Genomic DNA, 12,366 nt, shown 5'->3' with positions numbered 1-12,366 from the left:
TAGGAGATGAGCACTCTGTAACCACCACAGGAGAGACACCCTTGTCCTTGGAGACAGGGTTATCCGCTGATGCATTTGAAGATGCGATCCGGACCATTTGTCCAGCAGATCCCACTGAAAAGTTCTTGCGTGGAATCTGCCGAATGGAATCACTTCGTAAGAAGCCACCATCTTTCCCAGGACCCTTGTGCATTGATGTACTGACACTTGGCCTGGTCTTAGGAGGTTCCTGACTAGGTCGGATAACTCCTTGGCTTTCTCCTCCGGGAGAAACACCTTTTTCTGTACTGTGTCCAGAATCATCCCTAGGAACAGCAGACGTGTCGTCGGAATCAGCTGCGATTTTGGAATATTTAGAATCCATCCGTGCTGTCGTAGTACTACTTGAGATAGTGCTACTCCGACCTCTAACTGTTCTCTGGACCTTGCCCTTATCAGGAGATCGTCCAAGTAAGGGATAATTAAGACGCCTTTTCTTCGAAGAAGAATCATCATTTCGGCCATTACCTTGGTAAAGACCCGGGGTGCCGTGGACAATCCAAACGGCAGCGTCTGAAACTGATAGTGACAGTTCTGTACCACAAACCTGAGGTACCCTTGGTGAGAAGGGCAAATTGGGACATGGAGGTAAGCATCCTTGATGTCCAGAGACACCATATAGTCCCCTTCTTCCAGGTTCGCCATCACTGTTCTGAGTGACTCCATCTTGAACTTGAACCTTTTTATGTAAGTGTTCAAGGATTTCAGATTTAAAATGGGTCTCACCGAGCCGTCCGGCTTCGGTACCACAAACAGCGTGGAATAATACCCCTTTCCCTGTTGTAGGAGGGGTACCTTGATTATCACCTGCTGGGAATACAGCTTGTGAATGGCTTCCAATACCGCCTCCCTGTCGGGGGGAGACGTTGGTAAAGCAGACTTCAGGAACCGGCGAGGGGGAGACGTCTCGAATTCCAATTTGTACCCCTGAGATACTACCTGCAGGATCCAGGGGTCCACTTGCGAGTGAGCCCACTGCGCGCTGAAATTCTTGAGACGGGCCCCCACCGTGCCTGAGTCCGCTTGTAAGGCCCCAGCGTCATGCTGAGGACTTGGCAGTAGCGGGGGAGGGCTTCTGTTCGTGGGAAGAGGCTGTTTGCTGCAGTCTTTTTCCCCTTCCTCTGCCCCGGGGCAGATATGAGTGGCCTTTTGCCCGCTTCCCTTATGGGGACGAAAGGACTGAGCCTGAAAAGACGGTATCTTTTTCTGCTGCGAGGTGACTTGGGGTAAAAAGGTGGATTTTCCAGCCGTTGCCGTGGCCACCAGGTCCGATAGACCGACCCCAAATAACTCCCCCCCTTTATACGGCAATACTTCCATATGCTATTTGGAATCCGCATCCCCTGACCACTGTCGCGTCCATAATCCTCTTCTGGCAGAAATGGACATCGCACTTACTCTTGATGCCAGAGTGCAAATATCCCTCTGTGCATCTCGCATATATAGAAATGCATCCTTTAAATGCTCTATAGTCAATAATATATTGTCCCTGTGCAGGGTATCAATATTTTCAGTCAGGGAATCCGACCAAGCCACCCCAGCACTGCACATCCAGGCTGAGGCGATTGCTGGTCGCAGTATAATACCAGTATGTGTGTATATACTTTTAAGGATATTTTCCAGCTTCCTATCAGCTGGTTCCTTGAGGGCGGCCGTATCAGGAGACGGTAACGCCACTTGTTTTGATAAGCGTGTGAGCGCCTTATCTACGCTAGGGGGTGTTTCCCAACGCGCCCTAACCTCTGGCGGGAAAGGGTATAATGCCAATAATTTTTTAGAAATTAGCAGTTTTTTATCGGGGGAAACCCACGCTTCATCACACACCTCATTTAATTCATCTGATTCAGGAAAAACTACGGGTAGTTTTTTCACACCCCACATAATACCCTTTTTTGTGGTACTTGTAGTATCAGAAATGTTCAAAACCTCCTTCATTGCCGTGATCATGTAACGTGTGGCCCTACTGGAAAATACGTTTGTTTCCTCACCGTCGACACTGGAGTCAGTGTCCGTGTCGACCTGAGGTAACGGGCGTTTTATAGCCCCTGACGGTGTTTGAGACGCCTGTACAGGTATTAACTGATTTGCCGGCTGTCTCATGTCGTCAACAGTCTTTTGTAAAGTGCCGACACTATCACGTAATTCTTTCCATAAGACCATCCAGTCAGGTGTCGACTCCCTAGGGGGTGACATCACTAACACAGGCAATTGCTCCGCCTCCACACCATTTTCCTCCTCATACATGTCGACACAGCGTACAGACACACAGCACACACACAGGGAATGCTCTGACAGAGGACAGGACCCCACTAGCCCTTTGGGGAGACAGAGGGAGAGTTTGCCAGCACACACCAGAGCGCTATATATATATAGGGATAACCTTATATAAGTGTTTTTCCCTAATATAGCTGCTGTATATATTAAAATGCAATTTAGTGCCCCCCCTCTCTTGTTTTACCCTGTTTCTGTAGTGCAGGACTGCAGGGGAGAGTCAGGGAGCCTTCCTCCAACGGAGCTGTGAGAAAAAAATGGCGCTTGTGTGCTGAGGAGATAGGCTCCGCCCCTTTTTCGGCGGCCTTTCTCCCGCTTTTTTGTGGAAGACTGGCAGGGGTTAAATACATCCATATAGCCCAGGAGCTATATGTGATGTATTTTTAGCCATTTAAGGTATTTTCATTGCGTCCCAGGGCGCCCCCCCCCCAGCGCCCTGCACCCTCAGTGACCGGAGTGTGAAGTGTGCTGAGAGCAATGGCGCACAGCTGCGGTGCTGTGCGCTACCTTATTGAAGACAGGACGTCTTCTGCCGCCGATTTTCCGGACCTCTTCACTCTTCTGGCTCTGTAAGGGGGCCGGCGGCGCGGCTCCGGGACCCATCCATGGCTGGGCCTGTGATCGTCCCTCTGGAGCTAATGTCCAGTAGCCTAAGAAGCCCAATCCACTCTGCACGCAGGTGAGTTCGCTTCTTCTCCCCTTAGTCCCTCGATGCAGTGAGCCTGTTGCCAGCAGGTCTCACTGAAAATAAAAAAACCTATTTAAACTTTTACTCTAAGCAGCTCAGGAGAGCCACCTAGATTGCACCCTTCTCGTTCGGGCACAAAATCTTAACTGAGGCTTGGAGGAGGGTCATAGGGGGAGGAGCCAGTGCACACCAGCTAGTCCTAAAGCTTTTACTTTGTGCCCAGTCTCCTGCGGAGCCGCTATTCCCCATGGTCCTTTCGGAGTCCCCAGCATCCACTAGGACGTTAGAGAAATAGGGGGGGGGGGGGGGGGAAGAATCGATAACTTCTACCGCTTTCAAAAAGGTCAATGGAAGCTGAAATAATGGACAACTACCTCATGGAAGCCAGATACAGTATACCAAACAGTACTTAGCAGAGTTAGGAATGAGTGCTTATGAAATACAGTAACATTTTGTCATAATATTTCAGAAACTGCATGGCTGGTCTCTTGCACTCTTTTGCTCTAATACACCACCTGCTTTAGGATTTATATTCAAAAACATTATGTCTCCATAATCCCAAAAACGTCAGGCTTCTTGGAAAGTGGTTTGTTCCTTTGTAAGGGAAAGAGAACAAACGTTCTCAAACAACGGTTTCTCAATTTCTTTTTCCTCTGGGAAGGGATTGTGGATTTGCAGGAATATCTGAGCATTTCTGTAATCAGAAAGCAGCGACTTTCTACAAATGTTTACGAATAATTCCAGTGATTTTGTCATTTTCTTCCAGTGATTTGGACCAATAATACCATTGATTAGAACAAATAATTCCTGTGATATTGAGGTGTTTGTGTCGCTTAGCTTAGCCGTCCAGCGACCACAGTGAACCTCTTTTTCTCTTTTCTTTGCATCATGTGCTGTTTGGGGCCAATTTTTTTAAGTGCCATCCTGTCTGACATTGCAGTGCCACTCCTAGATGGGCCAGGTGTTTGTGCCGCCCTCTTGGGTTGTTTTGCTTAGTCATCCAGCGACCTTGGTGCAAATTTTAGGACTAAAAATAGTATTGTGAGGTGTGAGGTGTTCAGAATAGACTGGAAATGAGTGGAAATTGTGGTTATTGTGGTTGATAATACTATAGGATCAAAATTACCCCCAAATTCTATGATTTAAGCTGTTTTTGAAAAAAAACACCCGAATCCAAAACGCATCCGAATCCGACAAAAAAATTTCAGGGAGGTTTTGCCAAAACGCGTCCGAATCCAAAACACGGCCGCGGAACCGAATCCAAAACCAAAACCCGAAAAATTTCCGGTGCACATCTCTAAACTAAACCAAAAGAAGAAAAAATCCTTCTACGCTAGGTGAAGATAATTGAGCAGTCAGAAGATGTTCAATAATGGGAAATACATTAGGATTAACTTTTTCAATTGCGCTTTTTGGCTCGTCCACCATTCATAAGATGAAACTTGCGACACCACAAATGTATTTTTAAAAAATTTCCTTGTGCAATGGTGCAGCTTTTGCCTGGAACTACACTATTAATGGTGGGAGAAAACTTGATTCATAATTTGAGCTTGTAAAATCAAGTTACAGTTTTTTCTTGTCCTCAGTTGAAGTTCGGTGTTATTGGTTTGCTTTGGATCAAGCATGTAAGCAAGAAAATTAGATGGAGTTAAAGCTATGTTATATCGATGTACACATTTATTTTTAATATCCTCATCTTTTGTCACATCCCATATATATTTTTTAAGTTGTTTCCATAGATACACACACACACACACACACAACGTGGGCAAGGGAACATACGTTTTTTTGTGCTTCATCAAGAGTCTCAGCGATAGGCTTCAAAATGTAAATCATATCGTGAACATTCCTCTTAAGTATAAGGTTGGCAACTTTTGCCTGCACATTTCTATCAATTTTGTTCTGATTATCTTCTCAGATTTTTAGAAGTGTAATGTAAGCATCCAGACAATCCCATACCTCCCAACTTCAGAAAAACAGGACTGTTCCGCCAAAATCAGGACAGTTGGGAGGTACGCAATCCACCAAACTGTTCCAACGGGTTTCAGCTGGCATGATACGTTTTGGAGCATCTGATTGTCTGGAGAGAGCATTTGCAAAATGGTTGTTTTGCAAAAAAACAAAATTATAATAGTGAGAACATGTTCTTCCTGGTTAGGAACCTGACAGTCATTAGGTAAGAGATTCAGAAGATGTGCCGAGCAGCCAGGTCTTCACGGTTTTCTAGCAAGTCACACATCCGTGAAACATTAGCTACATTATCTGTCACAACTGAACGCACAAACACTTAAACTCTTATTCATATTTCTTGATGCTATTAGATACCTTCTCTGCCAAGTACTCTGATGTATCTGGATTTCCTGATGTATCCACAGCTTCTACCAAATATATATTCCCTGTTGCAGTTGTTACTGTTACGCACACAAGGGCTACTTCAGATCTGTTAGTTTGCTAGGGTTTTTTTTTTGCAGTCCTGCGTTCACATAGTCGCCGCCCAGAGGGGAGTGTATTTTCACTTTGCAATTGTGCGAATGCTTGTGTAGCAGAGCTGTGCAAACAGATCTTGTGCAGTCTCTGAGTAACCCAGGACTTACCAGCGGTGCAAGTGGGCGGATATGTCGTACCGTTAAGAATTTAGCCGTACTCACTGCCGCCGGGCCGCCACTCAGTGTGCTCACCACAGCCGCCATTAGCGCTGCCGCTGTGCGCAGAGTCTCTGCCTCGGCGCCTCCCCTTCCCAACCTGCTGGGAGCGTGAGCGTGACATCACCACGCTCCCGCGGCGGGCACGCACAGGACCCCGGGGGCTGGCTGGGCGGGTTGTGGTCATGACTCTATCTCCTATAGCAGTGCAGCGGCAATTTGCAGAGTTGCAGGGGTCACTCAGGGGGCGTTAGAAGCACGGGCAGGCTCCTGAGGTACAGTGTACAGCAGCACCAAAATCTATCCTTACCAACATATATAATGTATATATAATGGGTATATATATATGGGGCAGACTAGATGGGCCAAGTGGTTCTTATCTGCCGTCAAATTCTATGTTTCTATGTTTATATATATATATATAATGTGTGTGTGTGTGTGTGTGTGTGTGTGTGTGTGTGTGTGTGTGTGTGTGTGTGTGTGTGTGTGTGTGTGTGTGTGTGCAGTGCTGCAAGTATGGTGGTACAGGGCGGTACGGTACCAGTAAGAAATTCCCAGCCGGCAGTCCGTACCGCCGGGCCGTCCACCATACCTGCATCCCGCTGGCTGCTATGTGAGGGGAGGAGAGCGCAGCGCCTCTCCTGCCCCTCAATTCTCTGTGATGTCCGGTCTCTGACGGCTGCGGCGGCAGGGTGAATCTCAATAAGGCATCGGTTTGCTAGCCAATCAGAGCTCGCAGACCGGCAGCCGCTACTCCTGATTGGCTGCCGGTCCGCGAGCTCTGATTGACTAACGAACCGACGCCGCATTTGAGATACCCACCACCAGAGACCGGACTTCACGAGCATTGAGGGGCAGGAGAGGCGCGCACTGTGCTCTCCTCCCCTCACATAGCAGCATAAGAGGCAGTGGTGAGCTGGGCACTCCGGGGCAATGTATATCTGGCACTGTGGGGGCACTCGTGTATCTGGCACTGTGGGGCAATGTATATCTGACAACTGTGGGGGCATTTGTGTATCTGCCACTGTGACCTTTATCACCCACTGTACGAAAACGCAGCCTAGCGACCAGGTCTGAATTAAGCCCACTGTTGGTTCATTATGGACATCTGACCATCAATCCCTACACAAACAATTTAATTCCTTAACACTGAAGAACACTTGGTTTGTTCTTCCTTGTAAACAGTGTCCAGTAAAGAACCTCCTATTTCTTTTCTATTTGGGGGATTATAACCAGGACGCAGTTGCTGCATTAGCTGGACAAGTTGTGTGTGTTCCACACTGTGAAATGTAGTATTGGTAACATACACAAATTGATATCTAATTAATCTTTCTGAATCGATATCTAATGAATCTTTCTGAATCGATATCTAATGAATCTTTCTGTTCATACGTAGTTTTCACAACAAACAAATCCAATGAAGATAAAGTTGAATTAACTTTCTTTTTCTTGCTTGGTGGGTGCTCAGGTAATATTCCAGTGCTTGTTGATTTGTTACTTCTAAGTGGGTGTCTGGGGGAAAAAAAGCAAAAAAAAAAATCTATAGTTCTTTTTTAGCATAAGAAGAACTGAAGTGAGTTATATAAACTGTAGAATTGTCCCGTAAAAATTAATATCATACCTTTATCATCACTGTTGGCTTCTTTGCATTTTTCTAAATGATTCTTCATTCTGTGGACTTGTCCTTCCAACTGATACCCACATTTCTTGCACTTGGCTCTACATCCTTTTCTGCTCTAATTTTTTATCTCATCAAAAGAGAGCCAGACTAAGGGGCCTATTTATCACCATCCGCATCTTGGATGCGGATGTCGTGATAAAATCACCCAAATTCGCACTGTGATAACTGATTACATCGCAGGGATGTATCAATTATCACATGCAGAGACAGAGCTTGCGGTCAAGCTCTGTCCCTGCGATGCCTCTTCGCTGCATCAATGGGGTATTTTTTGTCAAAAATACCCCGATGTCCTGCTGCGCATGTGCTTACCCCCGCTGACATTGCCACTACCGCCGCCCAGTCGACCCCCCTGTCACGACTACCCTCGCGCACCGTGGACTCCCCCAGCAGGATTATATACTCGCCTGTACAGGGAGCCCGTCCGCGCTGCTTCTGCTGGGCTGCCGGGCACCGGATCCTGTGTGCTGCAGTGACCCCCGGTGCTGTAAAGTTTGCAGCGTCACTTTACTGCACCGGAGTCACATTGCAGCATATGGGGGACCCAGCGCCAGGCAGCGCTCACTGGAGCAGCGGACACAGGCTCCCTGGACAGGTGAGTATGTTTTTGTTTTTTTCACACTCTGATCAGCTTGTGTGTCCATTGGACACACATAGCTGATCGCTGGAGCCAGGTCCCCGCTCAGCTTTCTCTGCCAGGAGCAGAGAAAGCTGGGCAAAAAGGGTGCACATCGCAGTGCTGCCCTGTGAACTCGCCAGCCTGAGCTGCAGCATGCGATCAGATCGGAATGACCCCCATAGTCCAAACTGAGCTGAATGCACAGACAACGGCCATCGTTAAAGACCCGCGGGACCGTCCATCGTTAACGTTCACTGGGCAATATTACAAACGATATCACTCAGAAGGGTGAAAATGAGTGATATCGTTTGTAATATCGCCTAGTGTATATGGGGCTTAAGTCTTTCTTTCTTTCTCTCATATCAATAGGACTGAAGATTTTGAAATGAAATAAACATGGAGATTAACTAAGTTATGAGGCGTTTGTCTGTGTATTGCCTGTGTAATGTGTTGGTGTTGTTTACTCTTTAAGGGTGAGAATGTTAGCTGTGGTTTTCTCCTGTCCTATGTGATTGTTGGGGGAGAAGCTTGATGCTAGGCAGATTTAGCCCCTCTCTTATCTGGTTCGTCTCCCTATATTGTTTTGTTTGTGATTTACTGCATTGGTTCAGCTCACTCAGAGGAAGACCACAAGCAATAAGAATGTTGAATAATACCAGGGGATTCCCTTATAATGGGCTCTTTTAAGAAATCATGAAGTATTTTTGTTTTGTTTTAATTAATACCATTTGGTTTATAGAGATGAGCGCCTGAAATTTTTCGGGTTTTGTGTTTTGGTTTTGGGTTCGGTTCCGCGGACGTGTTTTGGGTTCGACCGCGTTTTGGCAAAACCTCACCGAATTTTTTTTGTCGGATTCGGGTGTGTTTTGGATTCGGGTGGTTTTTTCAAAAAACCCTAAAAAACAGCTTAAAACATTGAATTTGGGGGTCATTTTGATCCCATAGTATTATTAACCTCAATAACCATAATTAACACTCATTTTCAGTCTATTCTGAACACCTTACACCTCACAATATTATTTTTAGTCCTAAAATTTGCACCGAGGTCGCTGGATGACTAAGCTCAGCGACCCTAGTGGCCGACACAAACACCTGGCCCATCTAGGAGTGGCACTGCAGTGTCACGCAGGATGTCCCTTCCAAAAAACCCTCCCCAAACAGCACATGACGCAAAGAAAAAAAGAGGCGCAATGAGGTAGCTGTGTGAGTAAGATTAGCGACCCTAGTGGCCGACACAAACACCGGGCCCATCTAGGAGTGGCACTGCAGTGTCACGCAGGATGTCCCTTCCAAAAAACCCTCCCCAAACAGCACATGACGCAAAGAAAAAAAGAGGCGCAATGAGGTAGCTGTGTGAGTAAGATTAGCGACCCTAGTGGCCGACACAAACACCTGGCCCATCTAGGAGTGGCACTGCAGTGTCACGCAGGATGTCCCTTCCAAAAAACCCTCCCCAAACAGCACATGACGCAAAGAAAAAAAGAGGCGCAATGAGGTAGCTGACTGTGTGAGAAAGATAAGCGACCCTAGTGGCCGACACAAACACCGGGCCCATCTAGGAGTGGCACTGCAGTGTCACGCAGGATGTCCCTTCCAAAAAACCCTCCCCAAACAGCACATGACGCAAAGAAAAAAAGAGGCGCAATGAGGTAGCTGTGTGAGTAAGATTAGCGACCCTAGTGGCCGACACAAACACCGGGCCCATCTAGGAGTGGCACTGCAGTGTCACGCAGGATGTCCCTTCCAAAAAACCCTCCCCAAACAGCACATGACGCAAAGAAAAAAAGAGGCGCAATGAGGTAGCTGACTGTGTGAGAAAGATAAGCGACCCTAGTGGCCGACACAAACACCGGGCCCATCTAGGAGTGGCACTGCAGTGTCACGCAGGATGTCCCTTCCAAAAAACCCTCCCCAAACAGCACATGACGCAAAGAAAAAAAGAGGCGCAATGAGGTAGCTGACTGTGTGAGAAAGATAAGCGACCCTAGTGGCCGACACAAACACCGGGCCCATCTAGGAGTGGCACTGCAGTGTCACGCAGGATGTCCCTTCCAAAAAACCCTCCCCAAACAGCACATGACGCAAAGAAAAATAAAAGAAAAAAGAGGTGCAAGATGGAATTGTCCTTGGGCCCTTCCCACCCACCCTTATGTTGTATAAACAAAACAGGACATGCACACTTTAACCAACCCATCATTTCAGTGACAGGGTCTGCCACACGACTGTGACTGAAATGACGGGTTGGTTTGGACCCCCACCAAAAAAGAAGCAATTAATCTCTCCTTGCACAAACTGGCTCTACAGAGGCAAGATGTCCACCTCATCATCATCCTCCGATATATCACCGTGTACATCCCCCTCCTCACAGATTATCAATTCGTCCCCACTGGAATCCACCATGTCAGCTCCCTGTGTACTTTGTGGAGGCAATTGCTGCTGGTCAATGTCTCCGCGGAGGAATTGATTATAATTCATTTTAATGAACATCATCTTCTCCACATTTTCTGGATGTAACCTCGTACGCCGATTGCTGACAAGGTGAGCGGCGGCACTAAACACTCTTTCGGAGTACACACTTGTGGGAGGGCAACTTAGGTAGAATAAAGCCAGTTTGTGCAAGGGCCTCCAAATTGCCTCTTTTTCCTGCCAGTATAAGTACGGACTGTGTGACGTGCCTACTTGGATGCGGTCACTCATATAATCCTCCACCATTCTATCAATGGTGATAGAATCATATGCAGTGACAGTAGACGACATGTCCGTAATGGTTGTCAGGTCCTTCAGTCCGGACCAGATGTCAGCATCAGCAGTCGCTCCAGACTGCCCTGCATCACCGCCAGCGGGTGGGCTCGGAATTCTGAGCCTTTTCCTCGCACCCCCAGTTGCGGGAGAATGTGAAGGAGGAGATGTTGACAGGTCGCGTTCCGCTTGACTTGACAATTTTCTCACCAGCAGGTCTTTGAAACCCAGCAGACTTGTGTGCGCCGGAAAGAGAGATCCAAGGTAGGTTTTAAATCTAGGATCGAGCACGGTGGCCAAAATGTAGTGCTCTGATTTCAACAGATTGACCACCCGTGAATCCTTGTTAAGCGAATTAAGGGCTCCATCCACAAGTCCCACATGCCTAGCGGAATCGCTCTGTCTTAGCTCCTCCTTCAATGTCTCCAGCTTCTTCTGCAAAAGCCTGATGAGGGGAATGACCTGACTCAGGCTGGCAGTGTCTGAACTGACTTCACGTGTGGCAAGTTCAAAAGGTTGCAGAACCTTGCACAACGTTGAAATCATTCTCCACTGCGCTTGAGACAGGTGCATTCCACCTCCTATATCGTGGTCAGTTGTATAGGCTTGAATGGCCTTTTGCTGCTCCTCCAACCTCTGAAGCATATAGAGGGTTGAATTCCACCTCGTTACCACCTCCTGCTTCAGATGATGGCAGGGCAGGTTCAGGCGTTTTTGGTGGTGCTCCAGTCTTCTGTACGTGCTGCCTGTACGCCGAAAGTGTCCCGCAATTTTTCTGGCCACCGCCAGCATCTCTTGCACGCCCCTGTCGTTTTTTAAAAAATTCTGCACCACCAAATTCAAGGTATGTGCAAAACATGGGACGTGCTGGAATTTGCCCAGATGTAATGCACGCACAATATTGCTGGCGTTGTCCGATGCCACAAATCCACAGGAGAGTCCAATTGGGGTAAGCCATTCCGCAATGATCTTCCTCAGTTGCCGTAAGAGGTTTTCAGCTGTGTGCGTATTCTGGAAACCGGTGATACAAAGCGTAGCCTGCCTAGGAACGAGTTGGCGTTTGCGAGATGCTGCTACTGGTGCCGCCGCTGCTGTTCTTGCGGCGGGAGTCCATACATCTACCCAGTGGGCTGTCACAGTCATATAGTCCTGACCCTGCCCTGCTCCACTTGTCCACATGTCCGTGGTTAAGTGGACATTGGGTACAGCTGCATTTTTTAGGACACTGGTGACTCTTTTTCTGAGGTCTGTGTACATTTTCGGTATCGCCTGCCTAGAGAAATGGAACCTAGATGGTATTTGGTACCGGGGACACAGTACCTCCAACAAGTCTCTAGTTGGCTCTGCAGTAATGATGGATACCGGAACCACGTTTCTCACCACCCAGGATGTCAAGGCCTCAGTTATCCGCTTTGCAGTAGGATGACTGCTGTGATATTTAATCTTCCTCGCAAATGACTGTTGGACAGTCAATTGCTTGGTGGAAGTAGTAAAAGTGGTCTTACGACTTCCCCTCTGGGATGACCATCGACTCCCAGCAGCAACAACAGCAGCGCCAGCAGCAGTAGGCGTTACACGCAAGGATGCATCGGAGGAATCCCAGGCAGGAGAGGAATCGTCAGAATTGCCAGTGACATGGCCTGCAGGACTATTGGCATTCCTGGGGAAGGAGGAAATTGACACTGAGGGA

General features: G+C 47.6%; 1 protein-coding gene and 1 long non-coding RNA gene across 5 annotated transcripts in view; one reads left to right on the top strand and one right to left on the bottom strand.

The window, feature by feature from the left end:
* LOC134936503 (uncharacterized) overlaps positions 1-12,366 on the bottom strand; it is a 196,365-nt gene that overhangs the window by 12,235 nt on the left and 171,764 nt on the right. Inside the window, exon 4 of one of the 2 annotated variants that reach the window (XR_010180507.1) lies at positions 7,079-7,152. The exons of the other annotated variant lie outside the window; for it this stretch is intronic. This is a non-coding gene — a long non-coding RNA (uncharacterized LOC134936503). Of the gene's footprint in view, positions 1-7,078; positions 7,153-12,366 lie in introns of those variants that run through there. 2 annotated transcript variants of the gene reach the window in all.
* LOC134936500 (lysophosphatidic acid receptor 2-like) overlaps positions 1-12,366 on the top strand; it is a 158,070-nt gene that overhangs the window by 53,564 nt on the left and 92,140 nt on the right. The window lies entirely within an intron of this gene.

Source organism: Pseudophryne corroboree, chromosome 6, assembly GCF_028390025.1.
Source record: "Pseudophryne corroboree isolate aPseCor3 chromosome 6, aPseCor3.hap2, whole genome shotgun sequence".
In the NCBI taxonomy this organism is placed as follows: Eukaryota; Metazoa; Chordata; class Amphibia; order Anura; family Myobatrachidae; genus Pseudophryne; species Pseudophryne corroboree.
This window is presented reverse-complemented; position numbering and strand designations above follow the sequence as displayed.